General features: G+C 38.2%; 2 protein-coding genes and 1 long non-coding RNA gene across 5 annotated transcripts in view; 2 read left to right on the forward strand and 1 right to left on the reverse strand.

Annotated features, from left to right (window-relative positions):
- LOC140333153 (uncharacterized) overlaps positions 1–8,041 on the forward strand; it is a 43,016-nt gene extending 34,975 nt beyond the window's left edge. The window contains exon 4 of the long non-coding RNA XR_011921298.1: positions 7,804–8,041. This is a non-coding gene — a long non-coding RNA (uncharacterized lncRNA). The remainder of the gene's footprint in view (positions 1–7,803) is intronic.
- Positions 1–14,905, reverse strand: part of MARCHF10 (membrane associated ring-CH-type finger 10) — a 47,337-nt gene extending 32,432 nt beyond the window's left edge. The window contains exons 1-2 of the mRNA XM_072414615.1: positions 14,694–14,905; positions 13,956–14,089 (exon numbers count right to left, since the gene is read on the reverse strand). The gene's annotated coding sequence lies outside the window, so the exon portion shown is untranslated. The remainder of the gene's footprint in view (positions 1–13,955; positions 14,090–14,693) is intronic.
- Positions 10,846–17,760, forward strand: part of TANC2 (tetratricopeptide repeat, ankyrin repeat and coiled-coil containing 2) — a 251,599-nt gene continuing 244,684 nt past the window's right edge. For 2 of the 3 annotated variants that reach the window (XM_072414605.1, XM_072414608.1), the window contains exon 1: positions 10,846–10,935. The gene's annotated coding sequence lies outside the window, so the exon portion shown is untranslated. The remainder of the gene's footprint in view (positions 10,936–17,760) is intronic. The other variant, XM_072414607.1, reaches the window with a different exon arrangement.

Consider the following 17,760-nt stretch of genomic DNA (forward strand, 5'->3'; position numbering starts at 1 on the left):
TGTCAGTAGCAGTGAAGAACTCCATAGCATAACATTGGGGTGCAGAGGGGCGAGCCAGGCCTCCTCTATCTCCCGGCAGACACTGGAGGAAAACAATTTGGTCCATGCGGGCAGAAATCGAAGGTGGGCCGCTATATAGTATTTAATAAGATCCGGGGCCCCAAGGTCACCCAGATCTTTGGGTGTACAAACCACTGTCTTGGACAATGTCTCCTATATGCCCAAATAAAATTCAAAAAGCCAGCCCGTAGTTTTTTCAGGGTCAGAACAATAACCCTGACCAGAAGGGTCTCAAATAAATAGAGTAGCTTGGGTAAGAACAGTACCAAAGGTGTGCAATTCAGCCCATAAGTTCGAGAGGGAGGTAAGAGGCTGCATCAAAGTTAAAAGTACATCATCTGCATATAAAGAGATTTTGTAGGAGGAGCCCTTTACTAGTACTCCCTGAATATTGGTATTGGCGCGGATCTTCTCAGCAAATGGTGCGATACTGAGCACAAATAGCAGGGGGGGTAAGGCACACCCCTGCCGCGCACCATTTTTAATTGGAAATTGCGCCGATGAGGCATGAGGTAGTTTGACTGATGCTGATGGACAAGAGTAGAGGAAATGTATGGTGCCCAGCAACGGTCCAGAGAATATATCCTAAATTTAATTGCCTTTCACTGAAAATGTAAATAAACAGGGACACTTTATCACTGGAAGACTGCTTTCCTGTATTTAGTGATACGTTTGCTTCCATAATATTGATAGACAAACTTCAGTGGGCCTTCATGCAGTAAAATAGTTTGGGCCCTTGTTTGACATGTTTAAAATGGTATTTTTCCACTGTAGAGATTTGTAGAATCTCCTGCTATCTCAATTCTCTAAGCAGCCATGTCTGAGATGAACTCATGTGCCTGCAGTATGTTGTGCCTGATCTCATCTTATCCAATTTCTTGCCATATTGTACTCATTGCTTATTGTATTGTAAACTTTAATTTCATAAGCATTACCAGCATAAGTACTCCTATGGTATAACCAAGAATAGAAGGGATACAGTTTGATTTTCTTACCTTATTGCGTTCTAGCTTCTCTGCTTATGGGTAAATTTATTTAAAATATTGTAAAAAAAGAACTTCTCTTTTTGTCTGATTGCATGGGCTGCCTGCTGGGTCTTTCATCTGGTAGATTACCTTGTTTTTTGGACCAGCAGTTTAAAGTATTTCCAGTTGGTGGACTTCTGCATTAGTAGTTGATTTTACTTTGGTCAATTATGGAAATTAAGAACACCCCTCCCTCCCAACTTACCACCAAAGTCAACCTAAGGTAGGAGTTAATTACCACATTTTGTAAAATTGCATATTTGTATTTTAAGTGTCAGATGAATATAGTTAAAGTAATTTTTTTAATTTGCCTCCTTTAAGGTTCCCAAAATTTAGGGGAGTTTATGTTACCTAATTGTATTGTTTGGTTGATCGTGTATTAACCCATAAATATTATTGATGATTTTGTTTCACACGTTGTGTTACTATATGTGGTAGTTTTATGTTTGTTCCAAATCTGAGTTAGCCTCTGCTGTGAAATGCAACTAGAGAGCATCTGGTGATATCAGCCATGCAGAGTAATAGCCGTCTTGCTGTGAGGATCAGTCACTTATAGTCACACACTGGAGAAACATTTTCCTTTTTTATGTCACTTCCACTGCCTTCATCATTCAAAGTAAAGCTCAAGATTCCAGGATACAATCTTGTCTATTATAGCATTCCTATAGATAGATATTCTAGATCTGTTTCCCATGGAACCCATGACAATGAAGACCTAGAATGCTGGTATCATTAATCATTTTGACCTTTTTATTTACTATGGCACAGATAGATTATATATATATATATATATATACACACACACAAATATATACACACACACACTCTACTAGATTGTAAGTTCTTCAGGGCAGGGTGCTCTCCTCCTGTGTCAGTCATTTGCAACCCCTATTTAATGTAGTGCTGTGTAATATGTTGGCGCTATAAAAATCCTGTTTAATAATATTAATAAAATTATATATATATATATATATATATATATATATACACACACATATACACATCCATGATCTTCTTCTTTATACTGTTTCTCATCATATGTTCCCTGTTTGCTTTCTTACTGTAATCTAATCACTACATACCTATGATCTATTCACTTCTTCATATCAATGCTTTGCATGCATTAATGCTTCTCATTTTCCTGCGTTTTCCATCTGTAATCCAATCCACCCTATAAATCTGTGAAAAAATTGTTAAAAAATTAAGGTTGTGTATCCTTGGTCTCCATTGCCCTCATCACCATAGCAACCAGCAATGAGATAGGATACCTGTATCACTTGGGAATCCTTTCCAAACCAGCATCTCTTATCTGGTTACCTAGCAACTGCTATCCATGTGGTTGCAAGTTTAGGCTTTGTAACGCTTCCTGTGTTCAGAGGCCAAAATCACATTGAAATATAGAATCAGACAGTTGATAAGAACAATATGAAACAGTCTCTAAATAGCCAGGGAACATGAGTCATTATCATCAAATTCTATTAGCGTTAACATAGCTGAAATTACCACTAGAGATCCAAGGGCTAACTGGCAGATATGTACTAAATGGTCAATTCAATCAACATGGTAACATTGCCCATGGTTTATTAGGTCTCTTGGAGACAAAGGTTTGGCATTGTGACTTTCACATAACTTATTGGAGTCATGTCACCAAAAAAAACTCATATTTAGTAGATGAGACCTGCACCACCCTGCACTTTGTTTAATGTAATGCTTTAATTATTGGTCTCATGCTGCTTTTTTCACGTTGCCGCTGTCAGTAAAAACACATTCTCCTTATTGGTCGTTTGCAAGTGTTTTTGAGCCATAGGCCTTAAAATAAATCTGCTTTTCAAAAATCCTCACATTACCCCCTCTGCTAAGGGTATTTGGAGGACTAGGGAGTTGCAATATCGACATTGAGAGACATTAGAGCATTGCTGATTTGTGCTGCAAATGTTTTGCAGCTCAATTCACCTATCAAAACAAATTCTGCTTTAATGCTTTTTTTCCCCAGCAACACAAACATGGGGTGCATGTGATAATTCCTGCCGTGTCATTAAACAGCAATAATCTCACATGGGATGGACCCATAGATTATTTGAACAACTCATAACTTTCCTAGGGTGTCTTTTCCCACTCCTGGGAGAAGACTGGAGGGGACAAACATAAAATGTGGGGCTGGGAGTTGGGGGAAGCAACCTAAAACTGTTTGTCCTATATGTGCATACAACAGACTTACTTTAAACCCAACTAAACTAAAAATAAAACAATGCAAATTCTTAAAGCAATGTCAAATGGTGTAAATTATAAGCATTATTGGAACGTTACAAATCCAAAACTCATCATGTAGTTATACTTGGCTGTAGCTGTGCACCTACAGTCACAACCAAGATCTCTCTTGCATTTTTAGTTTTTTTGATAACAGAAAGATCCTAAAATTTTAACCACCTACTTCTTAAGAATATGAGTTTCTTTTCTTATTATGTAGACACATGGTTTCCACTAGAATTTATGGATCCTGGTAAATGTAATCTGTCATCTATTGTTCTTCCTACTTTGGGTATCACATGAGCATGCTTGATGAGATTAAATATCTGTAGTGCAGTGTGTAAAGGTGCGTACACACTTCCAATTTTTATCGTTCCAATCGAACGACGAATGATCGATTGGGCAAAAAATCGTTCGTAAAAAAGTAACCAACGACGCCGACGAACGAGGAAAGTCGCTGGAAACGAACGACCGGACCGGCGGATCGGATTGGACGACGATCGTTGAACATCGTTCGTGTGTACGGTCGTTCGTTGATCGTCCATGTTCAGAGCATGCGTGATGAACGAACGTCCGTTCACTTTCCTGTCGTGCACATAGTTCCTCTATCGCTTAAATGATCGTATCTATTGTGTGTACAATATCTACGAACGATCGTGTCGTTACCTCTATGTGCAGGATCGGTGCTATACGATCGTTCGTGTATATCGTGCAGGAACGTTCGTCGTTCGTTTTCCGACGATAATAATTGGAAGTGTGTACGTAGCTTTGGCTCCCTCACTTTGATCTTTACTTCTGCAGTCTGCTTCTATACACTTGTTGTTTTCACTTAACCTATTAGGGTTTTCCTTGTTCAGTATGGGTTTTAGTTATGTCATCTGTGAATTTAAGAGATTTCAACAATTTAACATGTATATCTTGACTCAATATGTTTGAAGGGCCTTGGAACAATTGAAATAAATGCTGAACAATCTTTTATCGTAGGACTGTGCATGGAGATGTCTGCCGACAGCACCTGGTCATATGATGATCATTGCAGAGAATTGATGGAACCTCAATGTGTTTTAGTTTATATCCACACATAAATAAAAATAGTCAGCTCTTGCTGCGTAGCACTTGTCCAGTGTCCAGACTGTCATGCTTACTCTTGCAGAATGGCATTTCAAACTTTTTGCACTCCAGCTGCTGAATGCTTAATTCCATGTTTTTGAGTAAAGTAAATAATTCTAGCTTTACAGGTTCTCTTTAATAAATCACCATTTGCCGGCTGTATATACGCATTTATATTGATCCCCAAACCTGGCCAAAGTTAACTGTTTTTGAATAAAATTTCTGGTATTTGTGTCAAATCTCTAAATATTTCATATCCAGTGACTTGTTAGGTGTGCAGTTTGCAATTTCTTCTTGTCTGCCTAGGGTGATATATATCATGTCAATTATAGTGGTGTTTTTTATTTTGAATGTGGAAATGTAACCTCATTAGTATTGTGCCCGAGAGACAAAGATGTGAAAACAGGCAGAAATGGACATTAAGGGCCACAGCAAGCTGTCATGGGCACTAAATAAAATGAAGAAGACAGGCAGTGACAGGGGCAATTGGCCTGTGCCATTGCGCAGTGTATAAACTATTGTGCTTTTTTCCCTACTGGCCGGAACAATTGATTTGGTCTTGTGGTTTATTCAAGGCCATTAATCAGTGGTGGTGACACGTGCCCCTGCCATTTCTTCTGTGAAGCAGCTCACTTATCACACACCCATTGGGATGACGTTTAAGTGGCTCAGATAAAATGAAAAATGTGTAACATTCTTTTTTTTAAACAGAATTCTTTTTCAGATTATATTTTTGTTTGCTTTGAAACTTTAATATGCTTCACTAGCCTTCATGTATGTGCAGAGTCCTAAAACTGCAGACTATTTTTTCTGTAAACAGAACCTAATTTTAATTACTGTAGGGGCACAAATTTTAGCCCTATTGTAACTATACTTTCTTTAAAAAAGTACATGTTCTTGTTTTTGTTGTGCTAACCTGGTTTAGGATATTTTGATAATGTGTAAAAACCTTAAAAGGCAAAGGGTAAATCTGGCCCTGATCTTCACATATTGAAAGAATCATTATACTTTGTGTTCTCCCAAACTATATATGTAGACATTTTTTTAACTTTGAAAATGTAATTTTGCTATGTGCAATATCCAAACCAAACAATTCCTCCTTTCCAGGTTTTGAAAATTCTATATATTTGAGGTCTCCTCATCAACTAGAGAATTTCAAATATTACTGGCATCTTTTTTAAACAGAAAGCATTCCAAACCTCATAGGTCTTTCTGTTGTGCAGAAAGAAAACTCTAAATCTCGTAGCTGTCTTGTCCAAGTACAGAAAACCTTTTGTTCCCCCACAGATTTCTTTATCAGATTTAAAGAAAACATGTTTTACAAATCCTTATGAACAGAGCCTTCAAAACATTATACCTGCAATAAATACATCCGTAAACTAGGTGGGTGCAATACGATACTAAAATTGCACATTAAATGACAAGTCCCCTAGCCTAACTGTTTGTGACCATGTAATATCTGTGGGTTATTCTTGAATAGACCTGTATGGCTGTGCTCAGGCCTAATGCAATCAAACATGTTACAGAACCATGCCAGATTACCAGATTATTTTTTTTTTAAGGCAAAACAGAAAAAAAAACATATTATGCAATCTGTATCTCTGCATTGCATGCACAATTCCCCATTGTTCGTTTTTTTTTTTTTTTTTTTTTTTAATGCAGCATGCGCAGAAAAGTACTTGATAAATGAAACTGAAACACTGCCTTTGCAGCACAAACATTCTAAGAAGTTTTGTCATTCTCTGCTATCCCCTTTGGACTACAGAACACATCCCCTTATGTTATAGAGATAAGTAAAACAAGTATTTTATAGTGGCAGAAAACTAAATAGGACACAACACTGCTTAAGAATTCCAGTTCAGCAGAGGCAGTGTAGTTAGGACAAAGCAACAGCAGCCCTATCACTGACAGATTATGTAAAATGCCATTGCTGAACCCATTTTGAAGAATGCTTATTGCCTGGATGTAAATCTGATGTTTTGGTGTCATACAGATAACACAATTACTGAACACTTGAGCTGTATATTCATTCTGTGAGGTTTCAGAAGGGATTAAAGGGACAGAACACCAACCAGGAAACCTGGATATGTTTAAAACTGGGTCAGAAATGGCATCCCCTACCCCACATTGGTTTTTGTTTGTATGAAGCAACATGTGGCTCACTGGACGAATCAACAAGCATCAGCCTTGTCACGTGGGTAAAATATCTCCATGCAAATTACAATTTCAGAGACTTTTATACATGATTATATTCACTTAGTGGCTGAACAGAATGACAGGGTAGCAAAAGAAAGTTATGCATGTACTGCTATTCAGATCCATTTTTAAGTAAACAATGGATTGTACATTTATAGGGTAAAACTTATGTGATATTTTATTTAAAGGAGTTAGATCTATGGTAAGGTTTGGAAACAACTGAAAAGTAATGTGCAGTATGCTTAGATCATAACATCCACTTCTCCTATGAGCTGCCTTATTAATGTAAATAGGTTGTTTGTAAGTTGTCCTGAATTTCTTTTTAAACTTTAGTAAGAAGCAGTAATCCAATAACAGAGGGTAAAAGCTGGATAGGTGAAAGTAAAAGATCCTGTCATCCAAGCATTGCAGTTAAAGAGAAATTCGCCAGCGTAAGCATTGCATAAAAGTTGATAGAAATCAATTGTTTATTACAAAGAAATTGTAATACTTTCATTTATAAACAGACTGTATGATGTTCTGAAATATATTGGGCATACAATAAATACTTTTATTTTTAATTAATGGGTATTAGTTTTTAAGTGAAAAGGAAACATATTTTAAAATACAAGTAAACATATCAATGATTAAAATAAATACAGAATACTAAATTTCATAAAGGAAATTGCAGTTGGCATTGTAAATACAATAGAAGACTAGATCCCTTCCTGTCAGCCCTAAATCTGGCACAGATTCCAACACTTCAAATTCTGTTTACCACTAAAGAGATAGATTTTAGCTGAATTTGTGCTTTTTAAGTTTTGCAAACATTCGAACAATCCACTTGTAAGTTTTTTTTCAATTACATTTTACAGTTAGAAAAAATTGTTCTCTGGATGTATTTTTCCTTAGGTGATTAGAAGATTAATTGATATTCCTGCATAAACCCAAATTCAGACAGGCTACAAATATAATTATTGATATCCTCCCTGCATATGCATAATACTGCTTGTTTTTTTTTGGGTGATATGTTTGGGTCTTACTGTATTAGGACTACATTAGAACAGTGCTAGTTAGACAACAGGCACCAAACTAGTAAGTGCTGCATAATATAAACAATTGATCATTATTTGTTCTTTATTATAAGTTGACTTCTTTACTATTGTATTTTTTTCTTTCATCCTAGTGCTACTATTCTCCTCGGACACCTGTACAGTCAATTACCGTCTACATACAAACAGCATGTGTACATACAAAGAGTCATACATACTGTACATACCTATATCCACATGTACATATATCCAACATAGATAGATTCATCCATCCATCCACCCATCCTGTGCATACATACTGTACATAGGTATATTTAAACACAAATATCTAGAAGCAGCAGTATGTCATGCTTTTGACCAGCTTCCTGATGGCAACAGTCACAGAAAAAAATCTCTACCACAAGGGCACGTGGCATTGTGACAACTCAGGAGCAGAATTGGAAGATGGAGACGAAACATCATCAATCCATAACTGCACATTTCTGAACAGGGACCTTCAAAGCTGGACCAGCAGGTATTATTTTTTTTAAAGGATGCTTATTTAAAACATGACTTTTGAAATTACATTAATGTGTAAATATTTGTATTGTTTATTAGTTGGGTTTACATACTCTAAGTCGGTGTTTCTCAACCCCTACTTTAATAAATCCACTGATCTCAGTAAATTACCTTGCCAGTCTATGGGAAGAATGTCATCCTTACAGATAGCCAAAAAGATTATTGGTGTCAGTTAAACTGACCTGAGAATCAGAAATTGTTCATAGCTTGAGAAACACTTCTTTATGGTATATATGCCACCTCTTCTGCATGCATGCCATGGGTATAAAAGGAAAGGGTGGAGTGTTCATATAGTTATTGGCATAATAAAGTGAGGATCCACAGGTAGAGAAAGCTGAGATTAGACAGCAATTATGGCAAATTTTAGGAATACACAATCAGGGAGGTCATTATTGGAGAAAGGGACAGGGGATGCCCCTTTTTGCAATAATCTCTCCTACCTGTCTGATTACCCTGGATATTTGTCAAAAAGTAGAACTGGTCATGCACAGCTTCAGCTTTGGACCTGGCAATCCCGGGTTCCCCTGTGTGGGCTAGGAATGAATGAACTCCTTTGTGCCTTTACAGTCAGAAAAAGGAAATCAATCAAATATTTAAATTACTCATCTCAGAACTGAGTGATTGCTGCTTATGCTTTTGCATTGTTTGCAAATCTCCAATTCTGTTGCTTTAACCTCAGCTTTGCTTCTGCAAAATTGGTCAAAAGCAATTGAAATAATGGTGAAATATTCATATCGAATGTTTCAGTTTTACTGAAAATTCCTAATAAAATCTTATTGAATGCAAAAGAAATAATGGTGACACATGATGGCTGGAGTCCAGCACAATGTTAAATAATTAAAGGATCAGTAGAAGAATAGAAAACCTTGGACAGTACCTGGTGCCATGTGCACAACCTTTAGTCATGATAGCCGTATGGTGTATGTGATATTTTCAGCTGATTATTATTATTAATATTAATAAACAGGATTTATATCGTGCCAACATATTACACAGCGCTGTACAATAAATAGGGGTTGCAAATGACAGAAAGATACAGACAGTGAAACAGGAGGAGAGGACCTAGCTCCAAAGAGCTTACAATCTAGGAGGTGGGGGGAAGTACCACACAATAGGAGGGGGGGATATGGAATGGTGGGAAGTAGTGACGGTTTCAAAAAACAGAAGAAGGTGGGTTGGCAAGTTTGAAAAAATGGGTTTTAAGTGCTCTTTTAAATGAGCAGAAAGTAGGAGCAAGCTGAATAGGATGAGTGAGACTATTCTAGAGAATTGGGGCTGCTCTAGGAAAGTCTTGTAGCAGTGTGTGTGATGAGGTTATGAGTGAGGAAGTCATTAGTAGGTCATTGGAGGAGCGAAGAGAGCGGCTGGGGGAGTATTTTTTTTTACCAGGCAAAAAAGGTAAGTGGGACAAGAACTGTGGAGGTATTTGAAGGCAAAGCACAGGAGCTTGAATTTGATTCTAAAGTGAAATGGAATCCAATGAAGAGAACTACAAAGAGATTCAGCAGAAGAGGAGTGGTGAGAAGGATGAGTCTGGCTGCAGCATTATTATTATTATTATTAATAAACAGGATTTATATAGCGCCAACATATTACGCAGCGCTGTACATTAAATAGGGATTGCAAATGACAGACTAATACAAACAGTGATACAGGAGGAGAGGACCTAGCCCCGAAGAGCTTACAATCTAGCATTCATAATAGGTTGTAGAGCAGAGAGTCGGGATAGTGGAATACCAGAGAGGAGGATGTTACAGTAGTCCAGATGGGAGATAAGAGTGTGTACAAGGAGTTTGGTGGTCCCAGGGGATGGGTAGGGGTGGATTTTGGAGATGTTACGTAGGTGAAAGTGACAGGACCTGGAAATGTTCTGAATATGAGGGGTAAATAAGAGGGCAGAATCAAAGGTGACGCCAAGACATTACATGGAATTTGGTCAAAAATCGTTTTTTTAATACACATCAAGTATTGAGCAAATACAGTTGACCTGATTTATTAAATCTCCCCAATGCTGGAGATACACTCTGTGACGCTGGAATGGATCTGGTCCAGGGTTGAAAAGATTTGATAACAGATCACAAACAACTTTTAAGAAACCCATTCCAGGTTTGCTGATGAAAATGTATCTTCTCCAGTCTTGGAGACCTTAATGAATCAGGCCCATTATCTTAAATAACTGTAGTTGAATGCAAGCAACTATTACGTTGAATAAAAAATCCATGAAGAGATTATTGCGTAATATATAGGAATAGTGTATGCTTAGTGTTACTGTACAGTAGAATAAATCAGCTATATTTAGCCATGAGCCAGCACCGACATGAATGGAAGCAGCATGGTGCAGGTAACCTTACAATGAATAAATAAAAAGCTGAGCTGTGACCTGAGTGTGTCTATGTCTAATGAATAGATAATAAGAGGGCGTGGTTACAGTGCACGGTTTCTGCATATGAAATAAGGCAGTGGGCGTGGTCACACAGTCTGCCAGGGTCGGTCGCCGCGCCCGGGCCAGGGATACAGAACCGAGAGCTAGCGGAGGTGAGGCGAGACTCCGGGGGGAGTGACTGCAGCCTGGGGCTTTGGGAGGGTCCAGGAGGAGGGGTGGGGGGTTGTCACACAGCCAGGGCCGGTTCCCGTTCTGCGGAGGGAGCCGGCCTGGGGAAGAGGCTGGAAGAGCTGCGAGAAGAGACGTGTAAGGAAGGCACTGGCAGGTGAGAGCATATCATAGTATGAATATTCCGAGCTGCTGAGCATTGGGCATGTGTTCTCTGCATGCTGATCTGCCTGTTTATTCTGATCAATAATCAATCCTTAGCCATAGCTCAGTGTATGGAAAGGATCATGCTTCTGCCATACTGTATGCAGCTGTACACGGCAGGGCCCTTTTAAGATATCATTATGGCTTGCCTGTACTGTACAGCAAGGCTTGTGAAGGTGCATCGTGTAGAAAGACACATCTTACTATGCAATGTAGCTGTCACTTGTCATAAGTCCCATATTCTATAACAATGAACCTATAATTATTCTGTATGGTAGTTAGGAAACCATAGTGTGCAGGGTGCATGCTTTATTCTGGGTGTAATAGCAATACTGTGGCTGTTGAATTATGCGGAAAAGCCATGATAATTGACTGCACAGTGCATATTTTGTGTGTTAAACATTTACAGAAATGTTCAGTATTTACTACCGCATGCCTACTTTCCATGTGTTAAGGCTGCTTTAATGTAAGTGGTCAGGGCTCTGCAGTGCTGTGTAATCATGTGTGGGGCTCTGCAGTATTATGTATGAATGTTTTACTATATGACATATGGATATGCACTGACCTGCCTTATCCTCTCATAATGTGTTATGTGTACCCATTGGATGCAAAACTTTATTCTGAAATAGTGTGGGTTCACAATGTGCAAAGGTAGAAAGGAACATATATGAACTCCAATATAACACTAAACCAGTCATTAAGGATCTGTGATATACAGAATAAGGAAACGTGGATGTGGTGCATTGAATTAGGTGCAAATGCTTATTCTTTAAAGAGAAGGAACCAGGGACGCTGCATGTGGCAATGAACATGTGTCAGCTGAGTATAGCTTTCTGTGTGACCCTTAGCTTCTGCCACCCTGGGAATCTCTTCTAGGTTTTTGTACTTGGATGGAATGGCCTACATGTTTACCCAGAGCTGTCAGCATTCTTCACTTTCTTACTATGTGGATATGAATTACAATGCCGGCACACTTGATTTTTCTATGAATGGAACAAGGGTGTATAGATTTCTTAAAATTATTTTTTGCATACTACATGTGTGACATTCAAATAATACTTGAATTAAACATGAAATGTGTATACAAATATTATGCCAATTAAACAAGTGGAAGTGGTGCAATTTATATTTTTCTATATCTTTTAGAGAATGTTTAGTGAATGTATGCCAATAGCCAAATATGTTTGCATCATAATTTCCTTTACTGAATTTTTAAAACATAAAAATCTGCTCAGAATAATAATATTTATTTGAATATTTAGTTTTCATGTTTTTTTTCAGGTTTATGGAATGTGTTTGTGTATTTATTTATTTTTTTGGCCAACAACAGTAATAGTTCCCTGTAGAGCATATTATTTTAGATTTGGTCTATATTTCCACATCCCTAAATGAAAAGTTTATCAAAACAGAAGTGTATTTTAATGAAGCAACATTTTAGGGTGGAACTAACCCCACAAAACTTACCTGTGCCCGTTCCTTGTATCTTCTGGCCCAGAAAACAATCTTTGACTATCTTGATTGGGCAGAACTGGATGAAGTAGCTCTCAAGCACGCATGCAATAGTTTATTTATTCCCAGCACACACAGGGGAAGCTGGGATTGCCGGTATCCTGACATCCAAAGTTGAGGCTGCGCATGTGCAGCTCTACTTTGTGACAGATATCCGAAACAATCACACAGGTAGAGGAGATTTCAGAAGGGAGATCGCTTGTCCCTTTCTGCAATATTACTCCTGCCAGAGTGTGTGTCTCTAAAAGTCAAACAATAGTTGGCTTTAATTATTAAATAAAGTTCATAAAATCACAGCTTTCTTTTTAACTTTTACCTTTGGATCCTCGCCTTATTTTGCCAGTGACTATATGGACACTCCACCCTTTTTTTTTACCCATTTCATCTGCTAATGGTATGCATGCAGAAGAAGCAGCATTCATTTTAAATCCCTTTCAAGTGTAATTAATTTCAACAAGGTAATTTCAGTCTGTTAATGTTTTTGAGGCATGGCTGAGAGAGTTTTCACCTAAATCTGTTTCTGTCAGGATAAAAGTTTGTACAAAATTAGTTTTTAGTATGTTATTTTATCTGCATTAGTGGTACTCATCTTAAGTTCTTAATAAGAACTTGTCACAAAACAACTTCAGTAGAAAAGACGGATAATAACCAGTATGCATTCATGCAGTGTTTTTCATTTCCATAAACAATGCTTACTCATGTTCCTTACCATGAAAATTTTACTACTTCAGAAACAGAATCTAGAACACCCCTATCTCTTTGCATGGCAAAGTCTTCTCCTGTACTGGCAGTATCTAAATACTGGTTGTGCTGGGGCAACATCCAACCTAGGGATGTAGCAAAGGGCAATACTATACAGTGGGGGTTTCCCAACCACAAGGCTGCAGACTAGGACCAGGCCATGGGCTGTTTTAATCTGGCCACAACTATTGCAGTGACAGGAAGGGTCTGTGCCCTCTCTTCTGCCAATCATATAAGCCGGCTTGTGTGATTGGCTGACAGGAGAGAGGACACAAATCCTTCATGGTACAGTGAAGACTGCAGCTGACCAGGACAGACACTGTCCTCCATCCTCTCCGGTTTCATTCAAAACAATTTTCCATGATTTTTAATGTTTGACTCCAAGTTCATTAAACATTAGCAAAGGAAAAATTGCTTTATAGTAAAACTCCTGTGAAAACAAATGTTACTCCTTAATGTTGGTGCCTTTCTGCACTGCAAGTGTTAAATGCTTGTTTTATTTATAGGTAGAGGAAAATACAGTCTCTCCAATGCCATCACATACATCTAAAGTTCTCTAACATCCCAGAACACTGGAAAGTGTGAAATGGTGTCAGCAGCTGGGGGGGGAACAAGGAATAATGCCTTTCTTTTTAACAGGGGGAGCTCTGCAAGGGTTAATTCTGTTTTGTATGAAGTTCTGCTTTCAAGTTAAAATCCAAGCAAACACAAATGCCATTTTACCTTTCAGAAAAGAAGTCGTTCGGTCTGTTGAGTGTTAAGACTTGCTAAGCACAGCCACGTGGTATTCCATCACATTCACAGGTATAGATGTAGACTGTAGAATGAATACAGCCCTCTCCTCTCTCCATCCCAGCCTGCAGATTAGACAGTAAAAGAACAGCAACAGACTGATTAGGTCATCCCTCTACTCATTCTATCAACATGTTTCTTGTAAATGTATTTGTATGTAGGACACCTGAGTGACTCCCAGTATTGCTCATCCATCTTCAAAACTATGTGCTGTTGTGTAGGAGCCTGATACCAAATCAATTTCAGGTACTAAGACATGTAATCTAGAATGGGGTTCGTTTTCTGGTGATAATTTAAAATGTTGAATTTTCACTCATAGTCAATTTTGGTTTTCTACTAGAGCGAGTGAATCGTCACAGTGGAAACAGACATCAACAACTAATTTATCCCATCACTATACTTTTTGGAATTAAAACATACCAAACATCTTGAGACTGAGAATTGATTTGGTATCAGTCTCTTGTAAGCTCCTACAGAGCAGAAATTCTGTCTTTTGTTTTGATTATATTTAGAGGGTTTTGCAATTAATTAATATTTTATGAGCAGGAAATCACTTTCTCAACCACCTCAAAACAGTTTATGCGAACAATTCCTACATATGAATGTCATGCACATTACCACATGGATATTGGTGTTAACAGTCTTAGAGAACAACAAACATTAACTCACCTTTGAGGATGCTTGGAACAACTTGTTGAATGCCAATCTTAGCATGACGAGAAGGAATGCTGAGAAGTTTCTATGATTTCAAGGAATTTTACAGATTACTTGCAGTAACACTCCCATTTGCTTTTCAGGAAAACTACACACCATTCCCTGTTGCTGAGGCATGGGAACTGAGCTTTGTGGCCTTACCTACTGATGTAAATGATCAGTGTGCGGTTGATGTGGCCATTTTATTTGTTTCCTTTGCAATATGAACTTGTGCCAGGAAGGAAAATATTCCTATTAACTGCAGAATATCTGTGTTTCTTGATATGGCTGCTTTTAATATTTAAAGGCCAGTTATAAATTTGCTTCTCATCTACAATTCAGACATATAGGGTCTCAGGGGTTCGTGGACAGAGTGTCTTTTCACATTTTGTTTGCAGCATACCTGGCCTGATTGGAAGCCTAATGTGTGAAGCATTCCACCTGTGATTGTTTAAAACAAAGGTCTGAAAAATAATGATGATGATAATGATTCTGGGAACAGAATGCAGTCTGTAGGTGGCTTATTTTGTAATTGCGTTTCTCTCTTCTATTGAGCAAGCTTGCTGATTGCACCGTTTGACTTACAGCAAAAAAACATATGCAATGTTTTTGCTTCATCTCTTTAGCTTCTCTTTTGGAGACTTTTGTGTGTATTCAAGGATCTAATGAGTTCTTACACCTAAGCATGGCAGCCAATGAAAATTCTTTATCCATTGGTCTGCTTAGTGGTTGCAATCGGTTATATCACTTAAAAAAACAAAAACTAAAAAATCAGAGATGGTGTAAGCTGCCATCTGATCCTCTGTCTTTTATCTCTTCTGAGTATACAGCTCAGGTGTGTAGTAATTGTGTTATCTGTATGATTGTTCCATGTGTGTGACTGAATCCACTGACAGCAAAACACCAGCTGTACATGCAGACAGCTAGTATTCTCTCCAGCAATGGAGGCTCACATCATGTCTCATTGTAGATTAGAATTTAATACAATAGTTTGCTTGTAATTCTCACACAAGATTCTTAAGGCTATGTACACACGTCAGATGATTGGTGAGCTGGAGTGCCTTGGTAAGTCCTTAGTAGGCCAGGGAAATTACTTGCTGTAAGAAAATGTTTTCTTTGACTCGGCAAAGGGTTATGCTATGTAAACATGTCAGATGATTCTTGGCCTGACATGTGTACAGAGATCATTCGTGGATCTGTCCTGGTGGATCCATGAACGACAGATAATGAACGACCGCAATGAAAGTGAAGGGAGGAGAGCGCAGCAGGGTGCTTTTTCGCCCCTCTCTTTAGAACAGAACGGCACTGTATGTTCAACTTTCGTTAGTAAATATTCATAAAAGATCTAATAAAAAACAAGTTTGATGCATGAATTTTAGATATGACATGCACCATGTGCTGTTGTAGTGCACTTCAAACTGCACAACACTTATGCACAAATATCCCCTACTGTAATCTTTTGCAAATGATTTATTGTGATGAAATACATTATGAATTAGACCAAAGTTAAGAATTTAGTAATGGATCAATGCAAATATGTAATTCTTGACTTAAATTAGAAAACTAAGCAAAAGAGACCTAACACATTTTCTCTGTATAAGATTATAGTGGTCATTGATGACTGGTTATTTGCAATGTTTTTCTATTGCCTGTCCTCATGTTTCAGATTTAGGGTCAGTCTAGACTTTTGGTCAGGCTGTATAGCATAAAAGTAATAGTCTGAGCACTTCAATAAAGCCTTACCTCATTTTTTCCCCCATCATATTTGATGCAGACAGAAAAAGGCTTGAAGTGTCATTCTTAATGGCAATATGTTTAAAAGCATTTTTTAATCATGGGCCCAAATATATATAGAATAGTCTTCTGTCCTATGCAAGTTGCTGTCTGGTTGATTCACTGGCTTCAATAGTAGGGGATCAGCAATGGCATCCTCCAGATTTCTCTTTTGAAAGGATTCCATAGCAGCGTTCTTAGTAGGATTATAAGTACCTGTTTCTTCTGCACTTCTAAGTCTTAATACTAACTAATCCAAGCAGGCTGTGCTAATTTAGTATGGAATTTACATTAAACTTATTTGGACATAAACGTACCATCTTCTGTAAACCAGTTAGTGGGGACCAAATACTTGCGTAGAAGCTCTCGTGTTCTATGCAACAGCTTTCTAATAATTTGCACAAATTGGATTGTACTTCTTAGCTTGTGCATTTCCCTAATGTGTGAAGGCAGTTGTCACTTCTCATGTATATGTGGGAGCAGGCTTAGATCAAGCTGTGTTGACTTCAGCTCTTGTTAAGGGAGGTGTGAGCTACAGCAGGGAGATAGCATCCGCTCTGGTTTGCTACATGTAAATGTAGAATAGTACTTGAAGCCTTTGATTCTATGTTGGAACAAGACTGGTTGTTAACACAATCAGTTTTATTTGTTTCAAACAATGCTGACCAAATGAATAGGAAATTCTAAAGACATGTATTTTACTACTACTTTTACTGTGGTGAGAATGCCAATCCTGTTGCTAGCACTCATCAGTGGGCTGATTCTGTCTTTTAGGCAGCTTTGCTTTGCTATCTTATCTATTTTTACTACTGCTATAAAGTGAAAGGCAGCCTCTATAATCTTTTATCAGTCAAAACAACTGCTGGCATAATTGGTATGTACAAACAGAGATTTATTCACCCAGGAAAACACATGCTGCTACCAATATAGGCCTTATTTTGATGGCAAAGCTTTGTCTAGGCCAGGGGTCTGCAACCTGCGGCTCCGGAGCCGCATGCGGCTCTTCAGCCTCCTTGTTGTGGCTCCCTTTGGCTGCCGCGGGGAGATCTCTGATGGGGGATCCCCTTCCTCCCAAGACACTGCAGAGGAGGAGGATTCCCTATCCGGTGTTCTAATGAAAAAAATCTACCAGTGAAAAAAATCTACCACGGGGCATGTACAAATGGGTGTGTTCAATGACATCCCCCTTCTTTGAACCCCAATTCCTCTGGAATGGGGAGATGTACAAAACCAAAAATGTAGGTGCAAGTGGGGGACACCTGTGACTAAC

The sequence above is a fragment of the Pyxicephalus adspersus genome, chromosome 6 (genome assembly GCF_032062135.1).
Source record: "Pyxicephalus adspersus chromosome 6, UCB_Pads_2.0, whole genome shotgun sequence".
In the NCBI taxonomy this organism is placed as follows: Eukaryota; Metazoa; Chordata; class Amphibia; order Anura; family Pyxicephalidae; genus Pyxicephalus; species Pyxicephalus adspersus.